At 44.2% G+C, this 12,952-nt stretch overlaps 1 protein-coding gene across 3 annotated transcripts in view; it reads right to left on the minus strand.

The window, feature by feature from the left end:
- The window catches only part of Wwp2 (WW domain containing E3 ubiquitin protein ligase 2), a 152,277-nt gene that overhangs the window by 54,877 nt on the left and 84,448 nt on the right, over positions 1 to 12,952 (minus strand). The window lies entirely within an intron of this gene.

The raw sequence follows: 12,952 nt of genomic DNA on the forward strand, positions 1-12,952 counted from the left end.
GGAAGGCACAGCACTTAAGATACGACTGTGTCGTGATTAGGAACTGGCCAACATGCTGAAACCACACACCACGGGCCAAAATAGCACCAGGACACACTTCGGGTGATGGGCTGGAAAGGAGCTGGCCTTCGCCACAGCAGCCTGGCTCCAGCTCTGCCAGTGACTTCAACCTTGGCCTGATCCCCTTCAACATTTGGGGGGCAGGAAGGAGTGATGTCTCCCCCGGCAGTCAGAACAGGGCTGAGTGGCTGGGCCAGTCATGCCAAATTCCAAAAGTGGTTTCATGTCACCTAGTTACAGAAATTCAGCTCTCTTTACAACATGCCCTTCCCAGAATGTTGGTGCGTCTTTACCCAAGAGCCTCTCTTGGGGACCAGAACCACCAAGGAATGTGGATGAAGGCCAGGCCCTACTAGAAGTCTCTCTCCATACTTCTCAAAGAGGTCCCTATGCAGATGAAGTCCCAGGAGGGGTCCTGGCTGTTCCTTGGCATTTATGCTTTGCTATCACACCACTGGCCTCAGTCCTCAGCTGCACCTGGACCCCAGAGCCTTGGATGCCTCAGGACATCTTGCCTTACCCTTCACAAAGGTCACAGAATTGTACCCAACCGCTACTTTCTGGGTGCCAGGTCCTGTATGTGGGCTGGTAACAGAGCAGAAAGAGTCCCTGACCTGCACAAGCTTACAGTTTGGTGGAAATGCTGTGATTGGGGTTTCTGACCCTGCAGTGCTGGTGTGTCAGAGCCGCTTGGCAAGCCTGGCTGACCACTTGGCATTGTCACCTCAAAGCAGCCTGCTTGGCCCTCATCACAGATTTAATAGTTTATGTGGAGTAATTAAATAAAACAAAATCCTGTTTCTTTAGTTTAAAAAAGGAAGCCTTCTTTCACAACAATGTGGACAGACTTAATACAACTGAGCTGTACATTTAAAAGTGGTTAAGATTGTAAATTTCATTTTTTTTTTTCCCCACAATCTGAGCGGGAAAAAAAGAAGCCAGCTCTAGCACTGCACTGGTAAAGTAAGTGAAAACAAAGTGAGTCTAAAAAAGCAATGGCTCAGGGCCGGGGATTTAGCTCAGTGGTTCCAGCACCTGCCTCAAAAGCGCAAGGGCCCGAGTTCGATCCCCAGTACCAAAAAAAAAAAAAAAAGTAATGGCTCTCAAGTCAGAAAACAAAATTTTCTTGCAAAATTAAAAAAAATTAAAAATCTGGTACTAGCTCAGATTTTGATATTGCTGAGCCCATCATACACCTTACGTAGAAACTGATTTCAACGAGCAGTTTATTCCTAGAACTCAACAATAACAAAAAGAAATCTAATTAAAAATGAACAAAGGACATATAAAAAATTCTCCGAAGATGATATACAAATGGCCAACAAGCATATGAAGATGCTAAAATTCAACAACCATAGAAATGTAAATAAAAACTACAATGATGTATCAACTCACATCCATTAGGCCAGCTACTATCAAAGGAGCAGAAAGTAACAAGGATCAGCAAGGATGCAGTGAAACTGGAACCCTTGTGCACTGTTGGTAGGAATATTAAACGGTGTAGCCACTAGGGAAAACAGTATGGTGGTTCCTCAAAAAATTGAAATCAGAATTCCCATATGACCCAGTAACCCACTTCTGGTTCTCTGAGATTTCTGCACACCCACGTTCACGGCAGCCCTGTTCACCATGGAAGCAACCCCACCGTGGTCAGAGGAGTGGACACTGAGAATGTGGTGTGTATATATGCAAAGGAAGGAGATTCTGACGAACGCTGCAACGGTGAGCCATGAAGACATGCGAAGCGAAATAAGCCAACCGCCAAAGGGCAAACCCTGGACAATCCCACTACGTGGCATCTGGAGTAATCAAACTCACAGAGTCTTAAAAAGAACAATGGTTTGCAAGGGCCTGCGGGAGGCAATGGCAAAAAAACTTGGAGATAAGCAAAAATATCTAAATAAATGTTAACCCCAAAAGAAGCATTTTGTAGCTTTATGAACATTTAAGACTCTTGCTTTTCCAAAGACAGTATTAGGAAAATAAAAAGACATTCTATAAACTGTAAATACATGCAGTATTTGATAAAAGACAAGCCTAGAATATATAAAGAACTCTCAAAGCTCAGCAATAGGAAAACAACTCAAATTTTTAAAAATAACCAAAAGATTTGAACAGACATTTCACCAAAGATCTGCAGGCAGCAAATAAGCACAACAAAAAATGACAGCAGCAAGTCCTGGTGAGGATGCAGAGTAGCTGAAATTCTCTTCTATACCTCTAAGAGGGAAGGGAATATGGTTTGGTCACTTTGGAAAACAGTTCAAACCATTCCTTACGAAATCAAACATGCACTGAGCATACAAACCAACAATCTTACTCCAAGGTATTTACCCAAGAGAAATGAAAACATTTGCTTACATCATTATTTGTAGGCAAATGTCGTAATGATTATTCATAACGAACAAAGCATAAATAAGCCCAGGCGAAGTATGATCCATCCATACCGTGGAAACACAAGGAGCACTCTACTGGTACACATACCACAGGTGGCTCATTGCACAGATGGATTTTGCTAAGTAAAAGATTCAAAAGGGCTTTTACCCTAGTGGATCAGTCCATTATTTTTTTGCCACTCAGGAAAATACAAAACTTTGGGGGAAAGGAAACAGGTCAAAGTTTGCCAGGGGCTGAGGGAGAAGGTAGGGCCTGTCTCCCAAGGAGACACAGGACAACTTTCTGTAACTTCTATACCCTGACTATGACAGTGGCTACTGTGTGCCTCTGTCAAAACTTATAAACCTATATGTGACAAAGAAGAATTTTTTTTGTAAATTATACCTCAATAAACTTAATTTCATAATTTAGCAAAAGCAACCAGTATCAGGCTTGGCGAACCTTGTAATCCCAGTTACCTGGGGTGCTGAGGCTGGGGGATCAAAAGTTTGAGGTCAGCCTGGGCAACTTAGCAAGACCCTGTCTCAAAATCTTAAAAATTAAAAAAGAGGTTGGAGATGTAGCTCAGTGTTAGAGTGCTTGCTAACAAGGGTAGGGCCTGGGTTCAATCCCAAGTTCCACCAAAATAAAAAGCAAAAACATCAAGCGAGAAAAAAAATAAAAGTGAGCACAAATTTTAGAAGGCAGGTAACTTTAGGCAAGAGGATGCTCCAAAAGAAAACAAAACAAACACCTTGACAGGACTGCGATTTAAGCAAAATCCAAGACCCCTACATTTTTGTATTAGTGAATGTTAAAATTTAGGGCCACGCCCATCCCTTAAAGTGTTAAGAATTCACGGCCGGGCCGGGGATTTAGCTCAGTGGTTCCAGCGCCTGCCTCGTAAGCTCAAGGTCCCAAGTTTGATCCCCAGTACCAAAAAAAAAAAAAAAAAAAAAATTTCACAGCTGGCTCAATACCAAGCACATTTGTCTACCACAGTAAAAGGGTCCAGAACATAGAAGGGGCCTCAGATTCAGGCCCCGTGGTATTCAAGCTCAGGAAAGACAGACTTCAGGACCTAACAATGGATGACTGGTTCTCCTCTGTTTTAATATTGCCTACTAAGCTTAACTCATCTCATTCTAATCCAGGGATTTGGAACCAGTATTTGCCTGGGATTACTAGAACTAAGAGGGCTCCTATCCTCAACTCTGCCCCGCCCCTGAGTGCTCTTAACTGGTCATTGTCTTTTAATAGCAGCATGGAAAAAGAAACTGAGTGGAATTGGGCCAGTTTCCAGCAAGACAGAACCAGCAAGAAACAGGTACTTAAAATAGAAGCATGGAGGAAAAAAAGAAAGAGATGGTGATGGGAAAAGAAAAGGTCTCCACCATTCAGAGATATCAATAAGTAAGGCCCCTCCCACTGTGCTCCCTCGAAATTCTTTCTCCGAATTCACATGGGGGCAGGGGGCAAGGGGCAGAGGGGTGTAATAAGGGGAGGTGAACTGGGAAGGGTGCAATTACAGCTAAAATGGGGCCATTCTAGGCATCCCAAGGGTAATTTATGGCTCCATTCCACACCCCACCTCTAGGCTGCCAGCCTCACAAATGACAGGGAAGGTGAAAATAAAACTGCTGCCAAGTCCATTCTAAATTACAGAAGACAAATGACTTACTTTTGCCCAACCTGGAGTACAGAGCAATCGTCTCAGTGGTGCCAGCTTTACCTGGCTCAGTCATTTCGTCCTAAGAGAGAAAGTCCAATAAACTGTGACTCATCACGTCTAATTCCAGGTTGAACAATGGGCTTAACAGAAAAGAACGCTCAGACACCCTCCAGGCCTTGAGAAAAGCCGAAGTTCAGAGAGGAAATGTTCACGGCGGATGGTGGGCAGATGACTTGCAGTCCCAGAAATAGGGATGGCAGCCGTGATTTGTCCTATGACCCAAGGCCATCTGAACCTGAATTACAAGAGCCACAGATGCTCTCACAGCTAAGTACCCTCAGTGATGAACCCCCCAACCTATAGGAGGAATCTGAGTGGGCCGGAAGTGGAACGGATGCTGATCACCAACTTGTACAAGAGACCAGGAAAGCATCTTTCCCTTCTTTCCCATGGTACCACATTGAATTTGAACCTGGTCCCCACTACGTCAGTGGGGGACTGCACAGGACTTTGAGCTAGCTGTCCATATCTGCTGAGTTCTGCCTCCACCAACTAAACCAACTGCAGATTTAAAATATTCAGGAAAAGCTAGGTGTAGTGGCACATGCCTGTAAACCCAGCACTCTGGGAGGCTGAGGCAAGAGGACACAAGTTCCAGCCCCACCTTGGCAACCTGGTGACTTAGCAAGACTCTGTCTCAAAATAAAACTTAAAAAGAGCTATCGCTCAATGTGAAGATTCTGAGTTCATTCCCAAGTGCTGGAAAAAAATTACATCTCTACTGAACTTATACAGACTTTCTTTTATTATTCCCTAAATAATGCAATAGAACAACAATTTACACAGCATTTCGGTATTACAAGTGATCTAAAGATGACTTAATGCACACAGGATGATGTGCATAGGTTGTCTGCCAAATGCTACACCATTTTATAAAAGAACCTGAGCCTGCAGAGGATTTAGCTCAGTGTTGTCAGCGCCTCGAAAGCGCAAGGTCCTGAGTTTGATCCCCAGTACCAAAACAAAAAAAAAGAACCTGAGCATGCCCAGATTTTGGAACTCCAAGGAGGTCCTGAATCTGGATCCCATGGATAGTGAGGACCACTGTGCAGGGACTATAGGGTGCTGGGCATCATTTCTGAAGATCCTGGTATTACAAAGCACAAAGACAGGAATTTAGCAGGAGTAGAGTAAGCTGAGATGGTCAATGGACATGATATCCCTGTAGCCTCCTTCTCCTCAGGAAAATGCAGGCCCTTTGCTGGTCTACTTGCCTGGACTCTGCACCCAGCTGGCTCCTATGCCATCTCTTGATCCAGCTGGTCTCACCCCCGGGCTACAGTCAATCTTTCATCCCTTAGACAGCATCTGAGCTTTCCCTCTGAGATACTTCCATTTGCAATTAGATATTTGCCTGTGTTTACTGGTTTGATGTCTGTTGCCAAAAAGGTCCAGAGGGTAGGGCCATATTTGTTTTGTTTGTTTTGTGTGCACCTGTATACTCAGGGCCCAGCTTGTGCCTGACACCACAGTGGGCGTGCAAGAGATACCTGTAGAATGAATGAAAGAAGCAAGCAGTTAGGTTCGAATGTGCTCTCAGAGGCAGCCATGGTGGCACACCCTTAAGATGCCAGCACCACTCGGGAGGCTGAGGCAGCAGGACTGCCACAAGTTCAAGGCCAGCCTAGACTACATAGTGAGTTAGTTCAGCAAGACCTTGTCTTAAACAAACAAAAAGGGCCAGGGATTTAGCTCAGTGGTGCCGCCGCCTGCCTTGCAAACACAAGGTTCAATCCCTGGTACCAAAAAAAAAAAATGTATATACACTCTCGGGCCTGGAATCTCTAGTGCTTTGTGTTCTTTCCAATCCAGTTACTCATTACCTCCCTCATTTCTTTAAAGAATGGCCAGTGTGGTGATTTGTGCCTGTCCTCCCAACTACTCAGGAGGCTATGGCAGAGGGATCTCTTGAGACCACGAGTTCCAGGCCAGCCTGTGGCAATATAATGAGACCTCATTGAAAAAAGAAGAGAAGCTGGGTGTGGTGGCGCTCCCCTATTATCCCAGCACTTGGGAGGCTGAGGCAGGAGGATCTCCATGAGCTCAAGACCAGCCTGGGCTACACAGTAAATTCAAGGCCTGCCTGAACTACATAGCGAGACCCTGTCCAAAAAAAAAAAATAGAGAGACAGAGACAGAAGAAAAGAAATCAGACCAAAAAAGAATGGAATCTATGCCAAAGGATGAAACTTCATGGTCTACCAGGAATTCAGTAGTATCTTCTAGAAAGGCTAACCCTAAATGGCACATGAATCATCCTCTAATATCAGGGCCTAGAAATAAAAATTATTTCATTAGACTCATATTGTCCCTACATCATCTCCAAATTTTACTTGACATATTTTATTTTGTTCTAGCTATAAGTTTCAAGCATATCCCAACAGGTAAAGGTGATTAAACATGAGAACTGAGAGAAAGACCTTTTACGGTAGGCATTTCTAAGTTGATCCCTCTCAAAGATATTGCACCCTGATATGCAAAACCTGTGAATGTGATGAGGCAGCACATCCTTGGTTATCGAATGTTATACGGCACAGCTGAACTTAAGGTGGCCAATCACAGTCAGGTGTGGTGGTACAAGCTTGTAACCCCCGCACTTTGGGAGACTGAGCCAGGAGGATCCAAGTTTGACCCTGCCTGAGCAACTTAGTGAGATCACCTTTCTCTAGCAGGAGACAGAGGAGAAAGCCAAGAGATTCCAAACACAAGGGAGATTTAACTCATGGCCCCTGGCTAGAAGATAGATGGGCCATGTGACAGGGACACGGAGGAAGACACCAACTCCGAGCTGAGCTGCGTGGCTGGGGAGCAGCCTCAGTGCAGCTGTGCTCGCACCACCTCACTGAGCTCAGAGGGCCTCGTCCTGACTCTGCTCTTTGGAATTCAGTGACCCTCCTGTCCTTTACTTCCAAGACGATAATCACTGGGAACTGGTGCAACTACTTATAGGTGAGATCTTACTATTCTTAGACAATAACATTCTTTTCTGGCAAAGTCAAAATGCATAGACTTTATACGTTCTTTGCCCAAACAAGATTTACAGTATGTATGTATGTATCGGCTCATGCCTGATTCCAATATCAACCCTAAAGCTTGCAAGGATTTGAAAAGAATACTTTGTGAAAAGTGTTCAATACGGAAATATCAATCACGAAAATGGAAAAAAAAAGCCCCAGATGAAACCAGAGGGATGGAGCAGGTGGTGGAAACCCACCATGATCTTGGTGGAGAGGCAAAGCCGGGGAAAGCACAAGGCAGTTTTGATAAAAAGTCCCCTGACACCATCACACCTCAGGCACCAGGGCGCCAAGGAATGTAAACCAGTAGCAAGACCCACCCTGAGGCTCCAGCAGAGGAGGAACAGGAATACAAGGCTCTTTCAACTCAACAAATATTGACTGAGCTGCTGCTACGTGCAGCAAGGCACCACTCGAGGTCCTGTTAGGGACACAAAGATGAATGAGGCACACACAGCCCCGGACATGCGTTCAGTGGTGGAGCCTCGGCCCAGCTCCCCACAAAACCCAACCGACTACACGGGAGAGGCCCAGGGAACTCCTCCGGACCTCCCATTCATCATTCTAAGTGCAAAGGAAAAGCATGTGATTTGATTTAAAATTGAACTTTTTTTTTCCACTGAGAATACAGCTCAATTGCAGTGTGCTTAGCATATTCAAGGCCCTGGATTTGGCTCCTGGCACCAAAAAAAAAAGTTTTTTATTTTTGTAACTGATTTTTTTAGGTAAAAACTATAAGAAAAAATAATAGAATCAATCTCATCCAAATCCTTACTTTCTCCTCCACAAAATAGCACACCACCCCCACTACCCCTGTGAAGTAGAATTGTACCATATCCTGCTGACTTTTCATTCATTTCATTAAAACTTATTTTGTCATTTTATGATTATTAAAGATTGCAGCTTTAAAGGCCATTTGCAAGCACACAAAGTAGAGAGAATGCAGACATGCTATCGGTCAGCAAAAAGACCAACAGAAAATCTGCAGACAGGGAGCCAGTAAGTTCCTGTTCTCTTCACACAGCTGGATGTGGGATTCGACACTCCATTATCAAATAATCAGTGAGCCTAGATACCTTCACCTTATCAAGACTCTTCTTTAGCAGGACGGCTCATCAATCACCCTTCTTTAAAAGGCAGGTTTCATGAGGAGGGAAACAAAAAGGCAGGACAGACAAAAGACAAAAGGATAAAAAAAAACTTCTCCAATACCCAGAAACACACAAAACGTAAATGCACTAACCGATGGTATAAAGATAGAAGTTATCACAGCAGACATTTTTTAAAAATCTAGTTAAATGCCATTACAAGAAGCACCACCTAAAATAAAACCAAAAAAGTTGAAGCTAAGCAGATGTGAAAAACAGATCAAAATAAAGGCCAGTTGAAGTAATAACTATGCTAATGTGGAACCAAAAAGACTTTTTAAAAGATTTGGAAATTAAAGGATAATTTACCAGCAGTAAATTCACTCTTTGTAAGGGTACCGTTTGATGCGTTTTAACAAATGTATAGAGTCATGTTACTACCACCACAATCAGAACATGGCCCGTTTCCATAGCCCTCCAAATTTCTTTGTGCCCCTGAGCAGTCAGTCCTTCCTTTTAACCCACAGCAACTGCTGAATGGAGTTCTGTCTCTATAATTTGCCTTTTCCAGAAAGTCATATAAATGGAATCACACAAAATGTAACTTTCTGCGTCTGGCTTCTTATGTTTAACATAATGCTTTTGAGAGTGACTTGCATTGTTGGTTGTTCCTTTCTACTGCTCAGACAAAATAAATTTTAAGAGAACAAGCCTTTAAAAAAAAACAACCAGCTGTAGCTATAGCTCAGTGGTAGAGTGCTTGCCTGGCGTCCAAGAAGTCCTGGGCTCAATTCCCACACTGCCAAAAAAAAGAAAAAGAGGATCACACAATAAGGATACAAAGTTCAACTCGCCTATCAGACATATTCCAAATTGTACCATGGACCTAGTCAAATAATCCTGAAATACAGTAGTACCTTGGTACTCATTGTTAATTGTTGCCAGGAGACGTGGTGAGTACCAAACAAACTGTCTTGGCGGGAAAGGGCAGCAAGTCACAGGCAACTGACACTGACAAGTTCTAGCTTGTGTGTCAAAGTACCAAACGAATAACAGGTAGCAGGACAACATTTTCACATTGAAATGTGTCAAGTACCAAATTCAATGGGTTTCAAGCAGCTGAGCGCTAAGGTATGGCTGTACAGAAGCCAGAATTCTGTGGGAACAATCTGACCTGCCCGTTACTGCTATTCCTTCCTCCATCCTTGCCTCCCGGACTACCGTATCTCCTCCTCCTCTGGAGCCCCAGCCTCTCTGCTGTTCCTTCAACTCCAGAGGCTCCAGTCCACCTCACAGCTTCGGCAACAGCCTCTCTTCTTTCCCCTGTACCCTCAAGGCTAAATCCCTCACCTTTTTCAAGGCTTTGCTTAAAAGTCACCTTCTCTATGCCTCTCCAAGGGCCCTATATAATACTGAAAACTCCTCTTACAGAATACATGTACATAATTTTTTGCAACCAGGAATTGAACTCGGGACCTTGTGCTTTCAAGGCAGGCGGTGGAACCACTAAGCTACATCCCTGGGCCTCAAAATTATTTTTTAATAAATATTAATGAGCCAGGGATGTAGCTCAGCAGCACAGTGCCTGCCTGGCAAGCTCGAGGCCCTGAGTTCAATTCCCTGGTACCAAAAAGAAAAAAGATCAATGAAACCAGAAAAAAAAAAAAAAAAAAGAGGAACATTAATGGAGAATGAAAGGTGTGCAGTGTTTCTAGAAAGGACTAGACCGTGACGTTAAGCCTGCAAATAGGCCAGCGGGCTTGGAGCCTCCAGTTTTGCCAGAATGATCAGGACAGGTACCAGAGGAAGTGAATGAGTAAGTAACTGGGAACTGAGGATGAGTGGCCCAAAGAAGACTGAGATAAACAACCCCACTGTATTTTCAGTACATTAAGGGAATATGTAAGAACTTCATGAAACCCAGTGCGGGAGAAGCATAGAGCAATATAAATATTCTAAGTCTTGGTTTTGTGACTATTTTTATTCACTACATAATGAAAAGTCTAAACATAGAATGGTTTGAGTGTTTGAAAGTAGTCACTATTTAGGCCATCACAAAGACAGTCACTAAACAAAACCCCAAATCACCACCCCACCAGCCGTGGCACTTTCCAAAGAAGCTATCCAGTTCCCACAGAACCAACCCTAAAGGAACAGGCTAACTTCATCATACCAAACAACACCGCCGACACCATGGCTGGAGCAATGGGCTTTCTCACCAGCCACATCTGCCTGAAGCATCTGCAGCAGTGCTGTTCTTGCCTTCCATCTCCATGTCCCCAAGTCACCTGGGCTCTCAGAGTCATTTCTCCAAGACCCTGACTCTCTTTTTCTCTAAACTCTTTCCCTCTCAATCACATATTGCCAGGACTGAGAAGTCCTGGAATCCACACACAGATCGAGTTAAGACAGAGCTATCACTCCAGTGCCCACACTGTGCTCACCCTTCTCCTGGCCCAACTGTCCATGGCCAGGAATGTAATGTTTTGCTCTGTCTCTTAAGTTTGGGGTTATTCCTCAGAGCCTGCTAGACACCAAAGCCAACCACCACAGAGGATAGAATTTTAAACTCACAGATCCTTTTAAAAAAGAATTATGGGGCCGGGGATTTAGCTCAGTGGTTCCGCCGCCTGCCTCGCAAGCTCAAGGTCTCGAGTTCGATCCCTGGTACCAAAAAAAAAAAAAATTTAGGCTGGGGATTTAGCTCAGTGGTTTCGCCGCCTGCTGCGCAAGCGCAAGGACCCGAGTTTGATCTCCGGTACCAAAAATTAAAAATTAAAAAAAGGATTAAGATGTGTTATGCACATGTACCAACTCCCCACGAGGAATGCAATCATTATGTACTCCAAACATGAACCAATAAAAATAAAATTAAAGTTCTCTGCTATGGATTGAAGTCTTACATTACTCAAAATTTGTATGCTGAAACTCTAATTCTCAATGTGAAAAAAGAGTATAAATTAAGAAATAAATGGACAGACCCTAAGGTCCTCCCCTCCCATGTCTCCATGGACGATGTCACAACTGAAGAGCCGGGAGGGCCCCTCCTCCCGACCGTTCCACAGTGCTTCATGATTATACCTCCAAGTTCATGCTAGATGTTTCTACTGTCTCCTCTCCTTCTCTTCTCTGTCCCTGGCACAAGCCATCAATCCCTACCTCACCAGCTCCAACAGAAGTCCTCTTAATGTCGCCGGTTCTAGTCCTAGCCCCCACTGTGTGAGACATCCCAAAGGAGCTCCCCTCCCAGGGACTAAAAGACTTCCACACCCCCCTGCAGGAAGGCTGTGGATATGACTTAGGTTGCCTGAGTGAGATGCTCTTGGAGGAGACTTGGAAAGCAAAAGGAAGGCAGCAGCCATGAACCGTGGTGGTGGTGACTGGCCCGGGCTCCAGCCTCAATCCCCGGACACAGGCCTGGGGCGTGGGAGGCGGCTGAGGGCAGCAGCCCTTCCCTGACATCTGGATTTCAGCTGCTGGGCTATGAGCTTGACTCACAGACTGGGGAGGACCCCTCACTTCCGCTGGGCCAGCTCATTCAGGGGCTTTTGTAAACACCTAATTCCCCATATCAAATCCCTTTCTGCTTGAAATAACAACCATGTTTCTGTTTCTTGCAATGAACCCTAACTGATATAGCTTCAAACTCATCCATCAATGAACCCTAACTGATACAGCTTCAAATCCAGCCGTCAAACTACTTTGCTGAAGAATTAACCACAGAAAGATTACCTCATGCCATTGCTCAAAATTCAGTGGCTCCCTGTCTCCAAAGAATAAATCTAAAGTCCTCAGTAAAGCACAAAAGGCCCTTTGTGAACTGGTTTTACCGTCTTACCATCTCCTACAGCCACAATCAGCAGACCGTATGAAGGACAGAGAATAAATGTTTTAGGCTTTCCTAACCTCACACATCTCCATCAAACCTCTTAATGCTGCCATGGTTGCATGCACATAGCCACAGACAATACATACGTGCTGGAGTACGGCTGAGTTCCAACACAAGTTTACTTACAAAGGTAGGGAAAAGAATGAGAGTTGCAAAAACATATGTGAATGGGCGGGGGATGTAGCTCAGTGGCACTGTGCCTGCCTTGCAAGGTCCTGAGTTTGATCCCCAGGACCAGAAAAAAAAACATATCTGATAATGGACTGCTATTCAAAATATTCAAAGAACTCTTAAGTCTCAACAGTAAGAAAAGTAACAAATTCCTGAGTTCAATCCCCCTACTAAAAAATGAAAAGTAAAAAAAAATGGGCAAAAGACCTGAAGAGTCACCCTTCCAAAGTAGACATACAGATGGCAAATAAGCATATGAAAAGATGCTTCATATTGCATCATCAGGAAAATGCAAGTTAAAACAATGAGATACTACTAGACACTCGTGAGAATGGCCAAAATCCAGACAACACCGAATCCTGGGAAGGATGTGAAACCAAGAAACTTCCACTCACTGCTGGTAGGAATACAAAGTGGTATGACCGTCTGGGAAGTTGTTTTGACGGTTCCTTACAAACCCAAGCACACCTAGTGGGGTGTGGTGGCATGACCTATAGTGCCTGCTACCTGGGAAGCTGAGGCGAGAGGATCATTTGAGCCCAGAAGTTCAAGGCCAGCCTGGGGAACATAGCAAAACTCTCATCTTATTTATTTTTTTAAAATAAATTTTATTTTATTT

The sequence above is a fragment of the Heterocephalus glaber genome, unplaced genomic scaffold (assembly GCF_053883595.1).
Source record: "Heterocephalus glaber isolate CG9 unplaced genomic scaffold, H.glaber_assembly_v1.0 deba00000071, whole genome shotgun sequence".
NCBI classification, from domain to species: domain Eukaryota; kingdom Metazoa; phylum Chordata; class Mammalia; order Rodentia; family Bathyergidae; genus Heterocephalus; species Heterocephalus glaber.